Here is a 19,047-nt window from a genome sequence, read left to right on the forward strand (position 1 = left end):
TCTCCTCAAATCCAATCATAATCCAATACTCTGGCATCTTTCCTGACATTTTCAATGACCATGCAATAGTGTACTGTGCAAGGAAATTTAAACCACCCCAATGAAGCCCTAAAGTTCTCCTCACTAGAACATTTAGAACATTTAACCCACAACAATACCTGTCTGACCTTACCAACTGCCCTTGGTACAGAATCGACTTAATTCACGATCTTGATTCTGCGCTCGACTATTTCCAATCCGAGTTCTTAAAACTCTGTGATACCCATGCTCCACTACGCAGAATAAGAGTATGGGGGGCCCACCTCCCGTGGGTTACAACTGACCTTATAGCACTCTACCAGTTCAGGGATGCCTTGTGGAAAAGCTACAAAGTTATTGGCACTACCAACGATCTTAATAACTACAGATGCTGGCGGAACATGTGCACAAGGCAAACAAGACATGCAAAAGCACAATATGACTCTGTCAATCTTCGGGAGAATACATCAAACCTAGCTAACTTCTGGAAGGTTATCAACAATATATTCCAGCCTTCTAGCCACCAACAACCAAGTAATATCACTAAGGAGGATATTACTCTGACAAAATCCCATTGACATTGCAAATGCATTCAATGATTACTTTGTGGTGTGTGCTACTAACTTTATTAGTGAAACGCAACCCAAACCACAAACATTAACCTCATTCTGAGAGTATTCCTATAAGCCCGCCATCTCCCAACACTGCTCACAATTTTCAATTTGTCTCAGTATCTGAAGAGGAGATTACACAAGCGCTCCTCAAATGAAAACTAAGCAGCCAATGTGGACATGACATACTGCAATCTAAGTTCCTAAGACTTGGTGCCCCAGCCATTGCCAAACCAATTACTTCCATTGTCAACTCTATTCTGTCTGCAGGCCATATCCCTAAGACCTGGAAAACTGCCAGAGTTGTCCCAATCTTCAAAAGTGGGGACAAAAACACTGTCTCAAACAACAGGCCAATCTCTCTACTCCAAAAACTACCCAAAGTCCTGGAAAAATGTGTTCACTCCCAATTAAGCGATTACTAAACCAAGACCAATTTCCCTAGCCAATTCCAATCTGGCATTCGCCCCAAACACTCCACGGTAACTACCCTGCTAAAAGTTTGCAAAGAGATCCAGTGTGGAATGGAACTGGGAAAACTCACTGGTGCAATATTCCTAGATTTTGCAAAGCGTTTTTATACTGTTGATCATGTTATCTTGCTTAACAAACTCCATTGCTTTGGAATAGGGAAGCATGCTTTAAACTGGGTTCATTCCTACATATCAGGTAGATCCCAACGTGTCTATCTCAGTCTCTAACTCCAGCCCCTTTGATATCACCTATGCTTTCCCGCAAGGCTCTGTTCTGGGGCCCCTACTCTTCTCAGTGTTCATCAATGATCTTCCTACAGCTTGTAAGGGAGCTTCAATACACATTTATGCAGATGATACAATCTTATATGCACATAGCCCTAGCCTCTCCGACCTTGAACACATACTTCAATTGGACTTTTTGAGACTTGAATATTGGATTTCCCAAAACAAACTGTTTTTAAACATGGACAAGACAGTAACAATGGTATTTGGGACCAAGGCTATATTTTTAAAGCTTCAAATGACTGAGATCCAGATCAGAACCAACGCTAATACCACCCTGACTCCTGTTACTAGTTTTAAATACTTGGGCATATTGGTTGACTCCCACTTAACATTCAGGATGCACATTGGTACCCTGACAACCAAGACCTACTGCTGCGGCCAAGTTTATTCGAGCATTTGCCCGTTCTTGGCCGCAGCAGTAGCCTGGCGCGCGCCCGAGAGTGACGGGCGCGCGCCGAAGCAGCGGAAGAGCGCCCTCCGATCGGGGCGCTCTCCCTACCGCTGCCGGGTCCGCCGGGTCCCCCGGAACCCCCTGCCGCTGTCCCGCGATCGCGGGACACCAGGGCTCCCTCGGGGAGCCCCTGGACGCGCGTGCAGGAGGCGCACGCTCCCGAAGACGCGTGACCGCGCGTCTATGACGCGCGGCACGCCGAGGGGCGGCCACTAGCAAGCCGGGAAATCTCCCGGCTTGCGGTACCGGCCACACTCGAATAAAGTGTGTCGGTACTGTATGCCAAACAAGTGGTACTTTACAGGAACAAATACTCCCTAAGTCTGCTGGTCAGAAAGCATACCACACAGCAGATACTAATGCCAATGATTGACTATGAGGACATACTGTAGTATGCAGCTCGGCACCCCAAACCAACCTTAGCAAACTTGATACCCTCTACAATTCAATATGCCATTTTGTTAACCAATTAAACTACAACACACATCACTGCGAAATGCGCAAAGAACTAGATTGGTCGTCACTTGAGTCTAGGCGCAAAGTTCACCTTTCCTGTCTTGCCTTCAAATTCTTTCTGAGCAAGCTACCCATCTATCTGAACAAGCTCCTCACCCCTACCACATGCAGCACTTATCATCTAAGATCAGACTCCAAAAGACTGTTCATGGTCCCAAGGTTCAGCAAAGTATCCGGCCCCTCCTCCTTCTCTTACCGTGCACCCCAAAACTGGAACAGTCTACCGGAGACTCTCACAGCCACCACCTGTCTAAATTCTTTCAAAAATAATGCTGTTTCACATTTTAATCTGGTCTGTAACTGTTACGTACGCCTGTAATATATATTATCTCTAACTGTGCATGCTATGTCTTCTATATAATGTACTAGCTGAGAGACCCGGCGTTGCCCGGGATGTAATTTTGGGGGGGGGGGCGTACGACAGGGTTAGGCTTCCCCCCCCCCTTGACAGCTAGGTGGGTGACTGAGTTGACTGAGTGTGTGGGTGACTGTGTGGGTGGGTGGGTGACACTTGACTGAGTGGGTGGGTGGGTTGGTGACTGAGTGGGTGACTTTGGGTCGGTGACTGGGTGGGTGACTTTGGGTCAGTTTGACTTTGGGTTGGTGGGTGGGTGACTTTGGGTCGGTGGGTGGGTGACTTTGGGTCGGTGGGTGGGTGACATTGGGTCGGTGGGTGTGTGACTTTGGGTCGGTGGGTGGGTGACTTTGGGTCGGTGGGTGGGTGGGTGACTTTGGGTCGGTGGGTGGGTGACTTTGGGTCGGTGGGTGGGTGGGTGACTTTGGGTCGGTTTGACTTTGGGTCGGTGGGTGGGTGACTTTGGGTCGATGGGTGACTTTGGGTCGGTGGTTGGGTGGGTGAGTTGGGTCGGTGGGTGGGTGAGTTGGGTCGGGGGGTGGATGACTTTGGGTCAGTGGGTGGGTGACTTTGGGTCGGTGGGTGGGTGACTTTGGGTCGGTGGGTGGGTGGGTGACTCTGGGTTGGTGGGTGGGTGGGTGACTTTGGGTGGGTGGGTGACTTTGGGTGGGTGGGTGACTTTGGGTCGGTGACTGGGTGACTTTTTCAGGGTCGGTGACTGGGTGGGTCAGTGACTGGGGTCGGTGACTGGGTGGGTCAGTGAGTGGGTAGGTGGGGTCGGTGAGTGGGTGGGTGGGGTCAGTGACTGGGTGGGTGGTTTTGAGTGAGACTGGGTGGGTGAGTGTGAGACTGAATGGGTGGGTGAGTGTGAGACTGAATGGGTGGGTGAGTGTGAGACTGAATGGGTGGGTGAGTGTGAGACTGAATGGGTGGGTGAGTGTGAGACTGAATGGGTGGGTGAGTGTGAGACTGAATGGGTGGGTGAGTGGGAGACTGAATGGGTGGGTGAGTGGGAAACTGAATGGGTGGATGAGTGGGAAACTGAATGGGTGGATGAGTGGGAAACTGAATGGGTGGGTGAGTGGGAAACTGAATGGGTGGGTGAGTGGGAAACTGAATGGGTGGGTGAGTGGGAAACTGAATGGGTGGGTGAGTGGGAAACTGAATGGGTAGGTGAGTGGGAAACTGAATGGGTGGGTGAGTGGGAAACTGAATGGGTGGGTGAATGGGAAACTGAATGGGTGGGTGAGTGGGAAACTGAATGGGTGGGTGAGTGGGAGACTGAGTGGGAGAGTGGATGGGAGACTGACTGGGTGGGAGACTGACTGGGTGGGAGACTGACTGGGTGGGTGACTGACTGGGTGAGTGAGTGGGAGACTGACTGGGTGGGTGAGTGGGAGACTGACTGGGTGGGTGAGTGGGAGACAGACTGGGTGGGTGAGTGGGTGACTGACTGGGTGGGTGAGTGGGTGACTGACTGGGTGGGTGAGTGGGTGACTGACTGGGTGGGTGAGTGGGTGACTGACTGGGTGGGTGAGTGGGTGACTGACTGGGTGGGTGAGTGGGTGACTGACTGGGTGGGTGAGTGGGTGACTGACTGGGTGGGTGAGTGGGTGACTGACTGGGTGGGTGAGTGGGTGACTGACTGGGTGGGTGAGTGGGTGACTGACTGACTGACTGAATGGGTGGGTGACTGGGTGACTGAATGGGTGGGTGACTGAGTGACTGGGTGGGTGACTGAGTGACTGGGTGGGTGACTGAGTGGGTGGGTGAGTGGGTGGGTGACTGAGTTGACTGAGTTGGGTGGGTGACTGGGTGGGTGACTGGGTGGGTGACTGGGTGGGTGGGTGACTGGGTGGGTGGGTGACTGAGTGGGTGGGTGACTGGGTGGGTGACTGGGTGGGTGGGTGACTGAGTGGGTGGGTGACTGTGTGAAAGTGACTGGGTGGGTGGGTGACTGGGTGAAAGTGACTGGGTGGGTGTGTGGGTGGGTGACTGGGTGGGTGGGTTACTGGGTGGGTGGGTGACTGTGTTTAACTGACTGGGTGTTTGACTGACTTGGGTGACTGACTGGGTGGGTGACTGGGTTGGGTGGGTGACTGGGTTGGGTGGTGGGTTTTGACTGGGTTGGGTGGGTGGGTTGGGTGGGTGGGTGGGTGACAGGGTTGGGTGGGTGGGTTGGGTGGGTTGGTGGGTGACTGGGTTGGGTGGGTGGGTTGGGTGGGTGGGTGGGTGACTGGGTTGGGTGGGTGGGTGACTGGGTGGGTGACTGGGTGGGTGACTGGGTGGGTGGGTGGGTGCTGACTGGGTGGGTGACTGGGTGGGTGACTGGGTGGGTGACTGGGTGGGTGACTGGGTGGGTGACTGGGTGGGTGGGTGACTGGGTGGGTGACTGGGTGGGTGGGTGACCTTGACTTGACTGGGTGGGTGGGTGACTGGGTTGACTGGGTGACTGAGTTGACTGGGTTTGGGTGACTAAGTGAGTTTTTGGGTGACTAAGTGAGTGGGTGGGTGGCTTACTGAGTGGGTGGGTGACTGAGTGGGTGGGTGACTGAGTGGGTGGGTGGGAGACTGAGTGAGTGGGTGGGTGACTGGGTGAAAGTGACTGGGTGAGTGGTTGGGTGACTGAGTGGGTGGGTGACTGAGTGGGTGACTGAGTGAGTGGGTGGGTGACTGGGTGGGTGGGTGACTGGGTGGGTGGGTGACTGGGTGAAAGTGACTGGGTGGGTGTGTGGGTGACTGGGTGACAGTGCGTGGGTGGGAGACGGTGGGTGACTTACCTTGACCCCGTGGCATCTGGCTGGGGCAGGAGGTGAGTTCGGGAAGCTGGGGGGGGGGGGCAAGAGTGGCAGGAGACCTGCGCCGCGCTTCCCCTCTGTCCGGGAGCCGGCGCACGTGATGGGGAGTCTCGCGCCGCGCTTCCCCTCCGTCCGGGAGCCGACGCACGTGAGGGGAAGTCCCGCACCGCGCTTCCCCTCTCCGGTAGCGGCGCACGTGAGGGGGAGTCCCGCGCCGCGCTTCCCCTCTCCGGTAGCGGCGCACGTGAGGGGGAGTCCCGCGCCTCCCCTCTCCGGTAGCGGCGCACGTGAGGGGGAGAGCAGGAGGCCCGGGCCGCGCTTCCCCTCTCCGGTAGCGGCGCACGTGAGGGGGAGAGCAAAAGGCCCGGGCCGCGCTTCCCCTCTACAGTAGCGGCGCACGTGAGGGGGAGAGCAGGAGGCCCGGGCCGCGCCGCGAGGGGGGAGGAGCCTGGAGATTGCTGCTGAGCAGGAGGGCCGCGGCGCACGGTGAGGGTGATGGTGCGGCTGGGGATATTGCGGAGCGTGGGGATTTGGGTGAGGTGGGGGGAGAGAGTGAGGGGCACTGGGAGAGGAGGGGGGGGGTGTGTGTGGAAGGTGAGCTGCGGTCCAACTGACGGGGGAGAGTGAGGGTGTGTGTGTGTGAGTGTGAGTGTGAGTGTGAGTGTGTGTGTGTGTGTGTGTGTGTGTGTGTGTGTGTGTGTGTGTGTGTGTGCGTGCGTGCGTGTGTGTGTGTGTGTGTGTGTTTTTGCCCGTCACTCTGCCTCAGGCCAATGAGAGGTGCGGGGGCGGGCAGGCCAAGGGACCAATGAGATTGCCGCTAGGGACGCAGACATACAGTGCTTTCAGAAATATATAGTAGATACCCTGTTCACTTATGTAACTATGTATTTGTAGCCATGTATTATTTGTCATCATAACTCTATGCCCAGGACATATTTGAAAACGAGAGGTAACTCTCAATGTATTACTTCCTGGTGAAACATTTGATAAATAAATAAATAATATTCTAGCTATCTCTTCTGTGATATATTTCAGCATCAGCAAACATACTGCTGCGGCACAGTTTATTCGAGCATTTGCCCGTTCTGTGCCGCAGCAGTAGCCTGGCGCGCGCCCGAGAGTGACGGGCGCGCGCCGAAGCAGCGGAAGAGCGCCCTCCGATCGGGGCGCTCTCCCTACCGCTGCCGGGTCCGCCGGGTCCCCCGGAACCCCCTGCCGCTGTCCCGCGATCGCGGGACACCAGGGCTCCCTCGGGGAGCCCCTGGACGCGCGTGCAGGGGGCGCACGCTCCCGAAGATGCGTGACCGCGCGTCTATGACGCGCGGCACGCCGAGGGGCGGCCACTAGCAAGCCGGGAAATCTCCCGGCTTGCGGATCTGGCCGCAGTGTAATAAACTGTGTCGCCAGTGTAGCCGTGCAATCCACTTCAAGTAAACAGAATACAAACTGAAAGAGAGAAGGAACTTAATAATACATAACACTTTTATAAATTGTTTCAATAATCAATTCATTTTCATTGTTACTACACAAATTCATTTGAAGGATTAAGTGATGTACAGTACCAGCGTGCTGTTCGGGAAGTGTATCGATATCCATAGGGTATATTACTGTATGTGGTAATTTTGTCAATGTATCACTTGTCTGCACCTGACAAAGGGGTTACCCCCTGAAACCTTGTGCTCCACCTTCTTTACTCTGCAAATAAATGTTACAGATGTAAGCTTGACTCCTATGAACCTGATTTGAGTGCGGTGGAGATGATCTGATGATGCGCTCCTCGAGATGAGCAGATGCACTGTTATCCCTACAATATATATTGTCAAGGCATTGGAAAGGCCTAGTAAAGGATTGCAGTTGACATGAGTTTACAACGTTAAATCAATTGAACCCAGGCATTTCCCTGCTGTGTTCTCTCAACTCTAATATAAATTGCAGCCCAGTAATCTCTATGCTACACAGCCAACGGAGATTTACAGCGACTGCTGGCAAAGCGAAAATAAAATGATTATTCACCTCACAGTTTGCTATATTTGTTGTAACATAAAGTGGCCAAAAATCAGAACCTGTATTAGTGAAGTTCATGGAACCAAAGTCCTAGAAGGACAAATAAATGGGTCTGCGTAATCGGGAACTTCCGTCATCAAAAATGCATATAGACTTTCTTAGATTGTAAGCTCTCCGCAGCAGGGATTCCCGTTCCTATCGTCTGATTTTGTTTGCACTCACTGTATTATAATTCCCTGTACATATTATCTATTTAGTAAAGTGCTGTATTATCTATTTAGTAAAGTGCTGAGTACTGCACCGACACACTTTATTCGAGCAAAAACCCAGTATGTACCTGGCAGATACCTGGAATGCGCCGCTCCTCACCTCTGACAAGCCCCGTTGCGTTTGCCTTCCCAGCCTGGGTTCATGCCTGGCTGACGGGCGGCTGATCTGTTAAATGATCATGATTAGGATTTAATAGGCTGCAATGCTTCGCGTGTCTACCAGATGGCATAAATTCCTGAATTGTAATGCAGTATATATATATATACTGTGCAGTATTGCAGCCAGCGGGAATAAAATGATTCAATCCCTGCCTGGAAAATAACCCAATGCACTCGGGCAGAAAACAGTCACAAACCTCAATACACCCGGGTATACCCGAATTCGTGGGACTAGCCGAGCTCGAATAAAGTGTGTCGCCAGTGTATATTGTGGGCGCTGTATAAATAAAGATATACCTATATTTAAGTAAGAGTAGAGGGAGCCTCTAAATCAGAAAAATAATCTGAACTGCCGCTTTTACTGTATTCGATGTTTAAAAAAAAAAGGTTTAGATACATAATTATAATGCTTTCTTTCTGATATAGCACTGACAGGGTATGCAGCACTGTACAAAGATTTCTGCACACACAATGAGTCCCTCTCCTGCAGAGCTTACAATCTAATTTTGGTGCCTGAAACAGAGAGAGATAAAGCAACATGGAGAAACTGACACCAGGATTTGTACCAGGTTCCCCTGCTTCAAAGTCAGTGTGCTGACTAAAAGCGCCGTTACTGCGCCATTACTGCGCTCCCCGTGCCCTCTCGTAATACTACATTAATATACTAAATTATCCTCTTACTGAAAGCAATGCAAATTCATTCTGGAGCTCACAATCAGCCATCTGATGCTCCAACCACAAAAGGCATTAATAACAATTGTGCCGGAAAAAGGAATAAAATAAATATTTCTTCCAATACTGTAAGTGTGAGAATGCGAGAGATTTCTCAGGCTTCTCGTCCTCGTAAACAAAATGGAAAGTTATATTTTGAGAATTCTATGTTTCAAAAATTAGATCAGGTTTCAGGTATTTATAGGTGTTCAGACTGCACGTAATAATGTCAACATTCTAATTAGAATTGCTGTAAAAAAAAAAGAAGGAATTTAAGCTTTTTTTTGTTTGCCCTTAAACCGAAAGTTGTTCAAAATACCAACACATAAGGAAGAAGAAACAATAAAATAGTGACCCAGAAGATATTTCTGCCTGAATGAGCGTGAGCGGGGACGTACATATATCTAAATATGTAAGTAACCACGGTAAGCACCGCCAGCTCAGCCCGCGCAGCGCTAGCGGTGACGCAGCCTTAGTCATATTTCAGAGTTACCAAAACATAAAACTCATTAAGCATGATTGTGAAATAATGTCAAAAAGAACATTTAATTTCCATTTTCCTCAGTACTCAAAGAATGTAGTTAATGAATTTTACCTCTACAATGACAATATAACCTTTTGCCCTGCTGTGTGACACATGCGTGTGAAATAGAGTGGGGAGAGTGAGTGTACACGTGACTGCTTCACAACCAGCATGTCCGTGGCCTTGATATATTCTATGGTCTTTGGATGTGTGTTGGGTCAGTGCCACAAATCCCTACATCTGCTGACTACAATGACAAATCTACACTTCCTCAGGACAAAAGCAGGTACTAGAACTTTGTGGAACATATTGGTTCATTAAACTGTATCACAAACAATCTGCAAGATGTATAGAATTCTCAATATGGCAACTTGAATTCTGCCCTACATAATGCTGGTATTAACTATAGTACATTTTTGAGACCAGTAAGTGCATGGCAGTGTGTATTTACACAATTATGTATTTGCACAAACAGCACAGCAAAAATGAAGAACCCCATGGCTGTATTTGCATCACTGTAAGCTCCAACTGGGAAGTCCAAAAGAACATCACTGCTCTCTTTGAGTGGGCCAACTCATTCTGTACTTTCATGCCCCAGGTTCTTAACTGTGACATTATATCTTTTGGTTTAAATGCTGTCAAGATAATAAAAAAAAGCAGGTGGGTAAGATAGCAAATAAATAGACCAGGAAACTACTGAAGAAAATAATATGTAATTGCAGGGCCACCGGGAACACAGAACAAAAGGAAAAAGTCCCCAACAGCAGAATACACCCCAACAAAGAATGTTCAAAATCTGTTTTTAATCATGTGATTTGGAAATGTGCTACATTCTTTATGTGAAGAATGGAATTGTGATATGTGTGGTATGAGTGTAGAATCAATGTTCAAACCACAAATACTGTATCACAATCCTACGTATTAACATGCAAATTTTCCAGATATAATTGAGCACTTACCAGTTTGAGAGAGCAGAAAGAATGTCACATCTACTTTATGTCACTCTGAGAAATTAGGTTTGGGGACATTGCAAATGTTCTTGCTTCTAACAATCAACATCATTTTTAGGGCTCTGTACACTAAAGGTCGATATTGCCTAGTTAAATTTGGTATAAAAGAGCTTTCCTATATTTACTGAGGTTCACTTATTCATAAATGGGATGTAATATTAATTCTGAAGCCGAAACAAGCATTGTGTTAACTCAACGTTAAATAATTACTGCGATACTAATGAGCATTAACGTATAGAAATCTGTTCGAGTTAGCATAAGCAATGTAATTGTGGATTGGAATGGAGGATATTACACTTTTGAACCTTAGGATTATGTAATAGGATTGATTACAAACCCTTTGACAGAAATGTATTTAACCCTTTGATGCTTGACATAGAAAAAAACCATGTACAAGCTCCAAGAGTTTTAGTCAAAATGCCTTGAAAGCAGTAATGAATGGTGTAATCACAGGAGTTGACACCGGAAAATGTGGATTGAAGGGCTGTGCAATAACAGAGTAAGTGCAGAATAATGGGGGTAACAAGGAGGGCTTAACACAGTGGGGACAGATAGTTGTGATATACGATCACTCAGTCCCCCTAGCCCCAGCTATGCCCGGTGTGGAGTACACTTTACTCACGATAGGAACAACGCGTTGATCCCCTTTCTTCCAGCTGCAGCCCTGCAGAGGCATCTCCCTTGGACATCCGGTGGTGAAAGCTGATCCTCTCAAGCAACAACAGGAAAAGGTAAGGATCGATTATCCAGCCGCTCCGTAGAAAGAAAATGGTAGGCACTCACCAGCAAAAGGGGTTAAAAATCAACTCTAATGAACTACATAAAAAACAAAAAAACAGACAGCACAAGCTACTCTCCCACGCGTTTCACGCCCTCTGTGGCGCTTTCTCAAGGAGTGACGAGATAGGGGAGGTCCTGGGTATTTATCACACTCCCCGTCATCCAAGACAGCTGTTTTAAATAATTAATTAATTTAGTCTTGCAGAAAGAAAAGAAAAAGGAAAAGAGGAAGAAAACTTCCCCCCAAAGGAAAGAAACAGCAAGAACAACTTTACTCTTACTAGACAAAAGGGGTAATAAAGTGAATAAATAAATAATATGCTTCACAATATAGGCGTCCATAATATGTAAAAAAATGGCAACTTGAATGAGTAACCGAACTCACCCAGTGAAAGTTAAGTAAATGTGACATAGAACAAAGCATATCACATTAAACATATACTAATGTGCCATTGATATATAATTAATGATAAAGATAATATAATAAATCCAACACGTGGATTGTTAAAGATATATCAAAATGGACAATCATAAGTAAAAAGCATACAGTAACAGTTTTAACTATAAGAAAAATTTGGCATAATGAATGAAAAAATAATAAAAACAGATAGAAACATCAAAAAAAGGCAAAAACAATGAAATAACTATATCTGGAATCTATGAAGGACACTATGGATGGGAGTAGAGATAATAAACTAAAAGATGGGGAAAACATTGAATGGGTTAAATCAGGTAATTTTATTTATAACTATATATTAACCCTCAATTATTTAAGTTACCACAATAAGAATTAAATGGATCCTATAAATATCAAAAAACCGTAATAATATACAGATATGATTAAATGTAATTGTCTTGATACACATAATATGAAATAATGAAAAAAATCAATATCCATAAAAAATAATAATTACAGAATTCATAAAGAACCTTATAAAAAACTTTATAAATCCCAATCAATGTTTAACCCATTAGGTACTAAAGTATTAAGTGTAAATATCCAAAATGCCTCACGTCTGTGAAGCAAGTTACTTCTATCTCCCCCCCTAAAGTGTGGCTTGACAGATTCCAGTGCAACACATTTGAAGTTAGTCAGACTCCCTTTCTGGCAAATATCGAAATGTTTTGATACTGGGTGTAACTGATCTTTCTTGATGATCAATCTCATATGCTTAAGTATGCGTTGCTTCAAAGGTCTCGTGGTTAAACCCACATACCGTTTGTTACAACCACACATGAGCATATAGATAACATGATCCATATTGCAGGTTATACATGACAAAATTTAAACACCCTAGTACCATCCGACCCTGAAAAGGTTTTTGTTCTTAATAAGATATCTACACATTTTGCAGTGATGACAGGGATAGCAACCAATAAGGTTTGGGAAAAATCCCTTACTTTATTTCAAAGTCAATTTAGGCACACTAGGTGATAGTAAATTACCCATTGTTACAGATCTTTGAAAAACTATTCTTGGATCATGTGTTGCCATATCCTTAAGAAAAGGGTCAGTGGCCAAAATGTACCAATTTGTTTTGATAATCTTTTTGATATCATAAGCCTGGTTGCTAAACCTTGTGATAAAGAAAGGTGGCAGTTGGTTGTTCTCTTTACTTTGTTGTAAAGTTTTATTATGTTTACTCTTAGAAATAGCACCACGTGGTTGGATCAAGTTATCTCTAGGTTCTAATTTAGCACTTTGTTAAGCCTCTTGAAGAAGAATAATGGGATCATACCCTCTAGCCTCAAATCTCTCGATCATCTGGAATGATCTAATTTCGAAATCCTCAATGTTGGAACAGTTTCTGCGAATGCGTAAAAATTGGCCCCGGGGTATACCTTTAAATAGATTTTTATCATGGGAGCTAGTAGCATGTAGTAGTGTGTTACGAGCATTGGGTTTTCTGTATATGTCTGTATGGACTCTCATATCTAAATCAACATATAAACAGAGATCAAGGTAAGAGATGTGATGGTGATGGTGTTGAGAAGTGAAAGAAAGATTGAATGGGTTAGTGTTAAGGTGAAGAATAAGGCATGCAGTTCAGTGATAGTGCCCTGCCAAACTAAAATAAGGTCACCTATAAACCGGTGATAAGAAACTATGAGATGTCTGTAGGGGTTCCCATCTCCAAACACGTGGCTCTGTTCTCACCAACCCATGAATAGGTTGGCATATGAGGGGGCAAAGCATGTTCCCATTGCTGTGCCACGTGTTTGGAGATAGAAACTACCCGCAAACATGACATAGTTTTGTGTGAGTAAATAAGAAATACTGTCAAGTAAGAAAGTGATATTCCGGTGAAAGTTCAGAATAAGTCTCTAAAAAGAATTGTGCAGAATTGAGACCACGTGTGTGTGAAATACTGGTATAAAGCGAGGTCACATCTAGTGTGACCCACAAGTAATGAGGTGCCCAAATGAACTCTGAAAAGATTGAAAGTATGTGGGATGTATCCAAAAGATAAGAGGGGAGAGAAGAGACCAGAGGCTGTAGATAGTGATCAACATAAATCGATAGATTTTCACCAAGAGACCCAATGCTTGAAACAATGGGTCTTCCTGGGGGGGGCAATAAGAGACTTATGAATTTTGGGTAGGTGATGAAAGATTGGGACAACAGGATGTTTACATTTTAGAAACTCAAATTCATTGACTGACAATACTTGTAATATTTTGCCTAAATCCAAGAGCTCATTGAGCTCATGTAGAAAGGCAAGAGTAGTATCTGATTTTAACAATACATAGGAATCATGGTCACTCAACTGACGTAAAGCCTCATTGATATAATAATCATAATCAACAACCACAACTGCACCTCCCTTGTCTGCTTTTTTAATTATGATAGCGGTGTTATTTTGAATGCTTTTTATTGCATTACGCTGGTTATGGGTGAGATTAGCAGTAGGTTGTCTATTACAGTTGGCCGTAGAAATGCCTTGTGACAGAAGTCTTAGATCTCTCTGTACTGATGCCTGAAAGACATCAATAGCATGACCTCTTAGGAATGTAGGACAGAATGTAGACTGCCTTTTTAGACCAGAGTCCGTTCTTCCCAAAAAGTTCTGCATAGAATCTTCACAAACTTGTTCTTGTTCAAATAACAATTCAGATAAATCTTGTTAGTGACACTGCTCTTTAAATGATAATTGAGCATTGATATCAAAAATAGGAACTGTATCAGTCATATGGGTGTCCAGTAATTCTTGACTGAGAATGCCATCTGAATCAACATTGTTTTCTTTTTGTCTGAAAAATCTTTTTAAAGATAATTTTCTTGTGAATTTGTATAAGTCCACGGTAGTAGAGAATAAATCAAAGTTTTTGCTTGGTGCAAACGTAAGTCCAAGATCAAGAACTTCTATTTCTGATTTACTTAAGATGTATTTTGAGATGTTAATAACATTTGTCTCTTCTAACTCTGGTACCTCATTTTCTTTGAAGGAGCTGACCACCAGTCTATGTCTGGATCTTCTCCTTCTCCTTCTCCGTTTTTTGACGGTTGTTTGTTAAATGTTGTCTTGGATTGGAGGGTTGGTTGACATTTTTCATCTGCTGAGGAAACTGCTGATTCATTATCTGAAAAAGAGACACTAGGACCCACAAATTCATTATCAGACAAATCAGATTCAAAGCTGAGCCTACCGATATATTGTAAAGAGGCCTTCAGGCCACAAAGAGGGGAATACCCTACAAATAAAACCCAAAAAGCATAACATTCATATGTGTTATATGTGTAAGTCTTTAGTAGCCAAAGTGGCCCAGTAGTTATGATTTGAGCATGACTAGAGGGCTACGTGGGCACTTAAGGAGTAATACGTTGAACATTGGCAATATATATTGTAAGTTGTAATGTTTGTAAACCTAATGTTACTGTTACTCACTGAGAAGGTTTATTTTAGTAAGTTAAACCAGCACAAAATATTTGTCTACTAAAAATGAAAGCAGAAAGTGAGGGGACTTCTGGTGACGTCATCGAGAATGGATACCTAGAGAGGGAGCTCCTGAGACCCTCTCATGCATAATACAAATTAAGCGAATTTTCAACTCACAAAAAAGATCCAAACTACATCCCAAAGCCGCAGGAACACCCCAGGATGTCGGCAAAACCCAAACAACCCACAGCACAGGAGTTTAGCTGTTTTTTGGGGGGCTCCCAACACACGGCATCACGGGGCGATCAGGCCCAGATGGAGAAGAACACACGTGCTCCGGAGGCCCGAGAAGGAGGGGAGGAAGAAGGAGGCGAAATAACACGGCCGTACCTAGAGAGCTAATCTCCAGAATGTGTGATAGAATGAGACAAACCTTTCAGGCTGAACTCCGATCAGCAAGAACAGAGTTAAAAGTGGAATTTCGACCATAGGCCAACGGACCCCTCTCTATCAACGCAATGGCGGCCCGGCTAAGGCCCCAACAGGTATGGTCGTGGCGAGTGCGCTGTCCCTTTCCCCTCTGCGGGAGTTCGGGCCGGAGCGAGATCCCAACTGAGGCAAATTAAAGCTTCATGGACTAAGGCGATCTTATGTCTAAAAAGTTAGTTAATTAACATCAGAACTTTGATCAGCTATGTTTATCCTAGAACACGTCCCATTTTAAACAGCTAAAGGGGAGGTACGCTGAGACCTAAATCTCTGTAAATCAGAATAATGCGGTCTAGAACGGGTCGCCCTTCAAATTTAAAATCTATAAAAGGACACTCATGGCACAAACTGAAAGGGCAATATACTGATGAGTGGTTGTTTTGTAGTTAGGTTGATATGTTGTTAGGTTGTTGTATTATCAAGTTAAGCTATGTTACCAGCTATGGGAGGTCAATGCTATATGGCTGAAGGTATAGACTATGGTTAATTAAGATCACAGATATCTAAAAATGATCAAGATTGCAAAAACTCGAGTCTTGATGATGAGTAGAGCAGATCTCACTTCCCCTGAATCCCCCCTTTCTCCTCTTCCATCCCTCCCCACCCACCCCTCAGCTTAGAAAAGAAAAGAAATAAGGTCTACACACTCTAGAGAGGTGGCCATACTATTATTAATATGCCACACTGTCAGCTAGGAAAACGAGGAGGTTACCTTTAGACCAGATACACCACTATCATTCAAAACAGTTCCACCCAAGCTCCTAACATATGGGCTCAAAATGCACCAAAGAGGAAAATGGGTAGACGACATATCTGAATTCATGTTGTATATGCCTATTCTGAGACTGTTTCCCCCCCCTCACCCTTCCTCCCTCCATTACCCTCATCCCTCACCCTTCCTCCCTCCATTACCCCCCCCCCCTCACCCCACTCCCACCCACCTCTACACTGCCATTTAGGAGGTGCCTTATGTATACTATTGAGATATTACACCTGGAGGAAAGAGGCTGTGGTACAGTTGTGCCTCTCTGTGGGCTGCGAGACCAGGGGGGGAGGTTTCGGACCATCCTGGATTGGATATATGGTATCTAGTCCGGTCTACATTTGTTAAGAAGGTATTATCAATTAATGTGCAGTGGGCCGTGTGTCACGGTAGCTTATGACGAGATATAATAAACATCAAATATCTGGGTTGAACTGAACGAGGCTTAGATATAATAAAATATAATTTATTCCTTAAAAAAGGTGAACACAGCAATATAGTACAATTAATAGACAAGAAGGTAACACTTACTTAGGGTTGGGGGATGGAGAAGTATCAGCTAGCAAGTCTCCAGCAATCCAGTGACATTCAAGATGGTATCAGAAGAAGAACTAAAAACTGTAGGGTTGACACAGTTTATATACCTGTGTAACCCTAGTCTTAACATTGAATACAGACTATTGGTGAACAATTATCTGTATCCAATCCCTAACGTGGAGACACAGATTAAACCATGCCCCCCAGCTAGTTAGCCCATGTGTACTGGGACTCTGAGGATCTTATTTCTGTAGCGTCAGAGGATGACTATGGCTGTTGTTCACTTGTTTGATCAATAAAGTTTTTTATTTTTCTACATGCGTTTGGCTGTTTAGAGGAGTCGTGACTGCGGCGTCACTCGTTTTTTCACTTGTCCTTCTTAGGGACTAGAACTACCGGGCTTGCCCAAGGACTCTGGGACGGAGTAATTACCCCTAGGGTCAGCATCTCCTCTATCTCCCTCTCCATACTGGTCTTGACCTCTGCTGACACTCTATAATCGTGCTTATGCAGAGGCTGCAGGTCCCCTGTGTGTACTGGGTGTTTGGTGAGATGTGTGGTCCCTGGCATGTCATTGAAGTGGGCCCTATACTTAGCTAGCATGTTCCTGGTTCCTCCTGCTGCCTAGCATTCAACTGTGCCCCTATCTCTACTTGCTCCACAGTGTGTTCCTGCCTAGCCTCCCCTAGGAGATCAGGCAGAGCATTGCTCGCCGGATCCTCCAGCAGTGGGCTACAAATGGCCATCACTGCTCCCATACTCGGTGCTCTGTATTCTTTCAGCATATTGACGTGATATGTCTTATGCCTCTCAGGCTCTACCTGTATAACGTAGTTGTACTCCTTCACCTTTCGGATGACCGGGTATGGTCCCGACCAGGCAGCCATCAACTTGTTCTCCCGAGTGGGTTTGAGAACAAGCACCTGCTGTCCTGGGATGAATTCCCTGCTACGGGCATACCGGTCATACCATTGCTTTTGCTTGGTCTGAGCGGCCCTGAGGTGGTCCTGGGCCACCCCCATGAGCATCTCTAACCGGTCTCGGAGATCTACTACATACTGGATCACTGAAGCATCAGTAGCAGTAGCCTCCCCTTCCCATCCCTCATGGAATAGGTCCAGAGGTCCACGTACCCTGCGACCATATAGTAGCTCGAACGGGGAGAAGCCTGTAGATTCCTGCGGTACCTCTCGGTAGGCAAACAGCAAGTGCTGTAAATGAATCTCCCAGTCTTTCCCCTCCGCCTCTATAAAGGTCTGAAGCATCTGCTTCAGGGTACCGTTAAACCTCTCACATAATCCGTTTGTCTAGGGATGGTAAGGGGTAGTGCGCCGGTGCTGTACACCGCATGCATCCCAGAGACAATGTAACAGTTCACTCATGAACTGCGACCCCTGATCGGTTAGGATCTCACTAGGGAAACCTACCCTAGAAAAAATGTTCAGCAAAGCTGCTGCCACTGTCTTGGCATCTATGGTGCCAAGCGCTACCGCCTCAGGGTACCGGGTGGCAAAATCCACCACCGTGAGGATGTAGCGCTTCCCTGACCTGCTGGGAATCATAAGGGGTCCTACAAGATCCATCGCTACTTTCTGGAAGGGTTCCCCCATTATCGGTAATGGTTGCAGGGGTGCCTTCACACGGTCGTCCGCCTTACCTACTCACTGGCAGGCATCACAAGAGCGGCAGAACATGCCCACATCTCGAGATGCCCCCGGCCAGTAGTAACGCTGTAATAACCGGGCTCGCGTTCTGTTGACCCCCTGATGTCCCGCTAACGGAATAGAGTGAGCTACCCGTAACAGTTGCTGTCGGTACCCCTGGGGCACTACTAGCTGTTGCTTACCGGTCAATCACTCCTCTATCCCTGGGTTCTCTTCTTCTCTATACAGGAGTCCCTTATCCCATAGGCAGTGCTCAGTGCCTTCCCCTGCCTGAGATTCGGACGGCTGAAGTCTCACGTAAGCCAGGATAGGGTCTGTCTTCACTGCCTCCCTAAACTGGGCTGCTAATTCTGGCCACCCCCCAGTCATGTCATTGTCCGACAATGGGGAAGGGTGAGGGGAAACAGTAAATCAGTCTGTGGTTGCAACTGATCCTGGCTTACCTCCCCGGGCTCCTCTGTGCCCTCCGCTAATGTTGGTCCCAAAGGCTGGGGGACTGGCGCCGCCGCCATCGCTGCGGTCTGGCTCCGGGTAACCGCCGCCACTGCAGCAGGCTTGGGCACTCGGTCATAGGTGCAGGTCATCGGTCCCAGATCATTGCCAAGAAGAACATCGGAATCCAAACCGGGTAAAACCCCCACCTCCCGCACACCCTGGCCCTCCCCCCAATCCAAAAAGATTCTGGCCACTTGCAGGAAACGTGGCTCTCCGTCGGCCACAGTGATCTGTATCCCAGGGCCTGGGAGTAAT

This window comes from Ascaphus truei, chromosome 11 (genome assembly GCF_040206685.1).
Source record: "Ascaphus truei isolate aAscTru1 chromosome 11, aAscTru1.hap1, whole genome shotgun sequence".
NCBI lineage: Eukaryota > Metazoa > Chordata > Amphibia > Anura > Ascaphidae > Ascaphus > Ascaphus truei.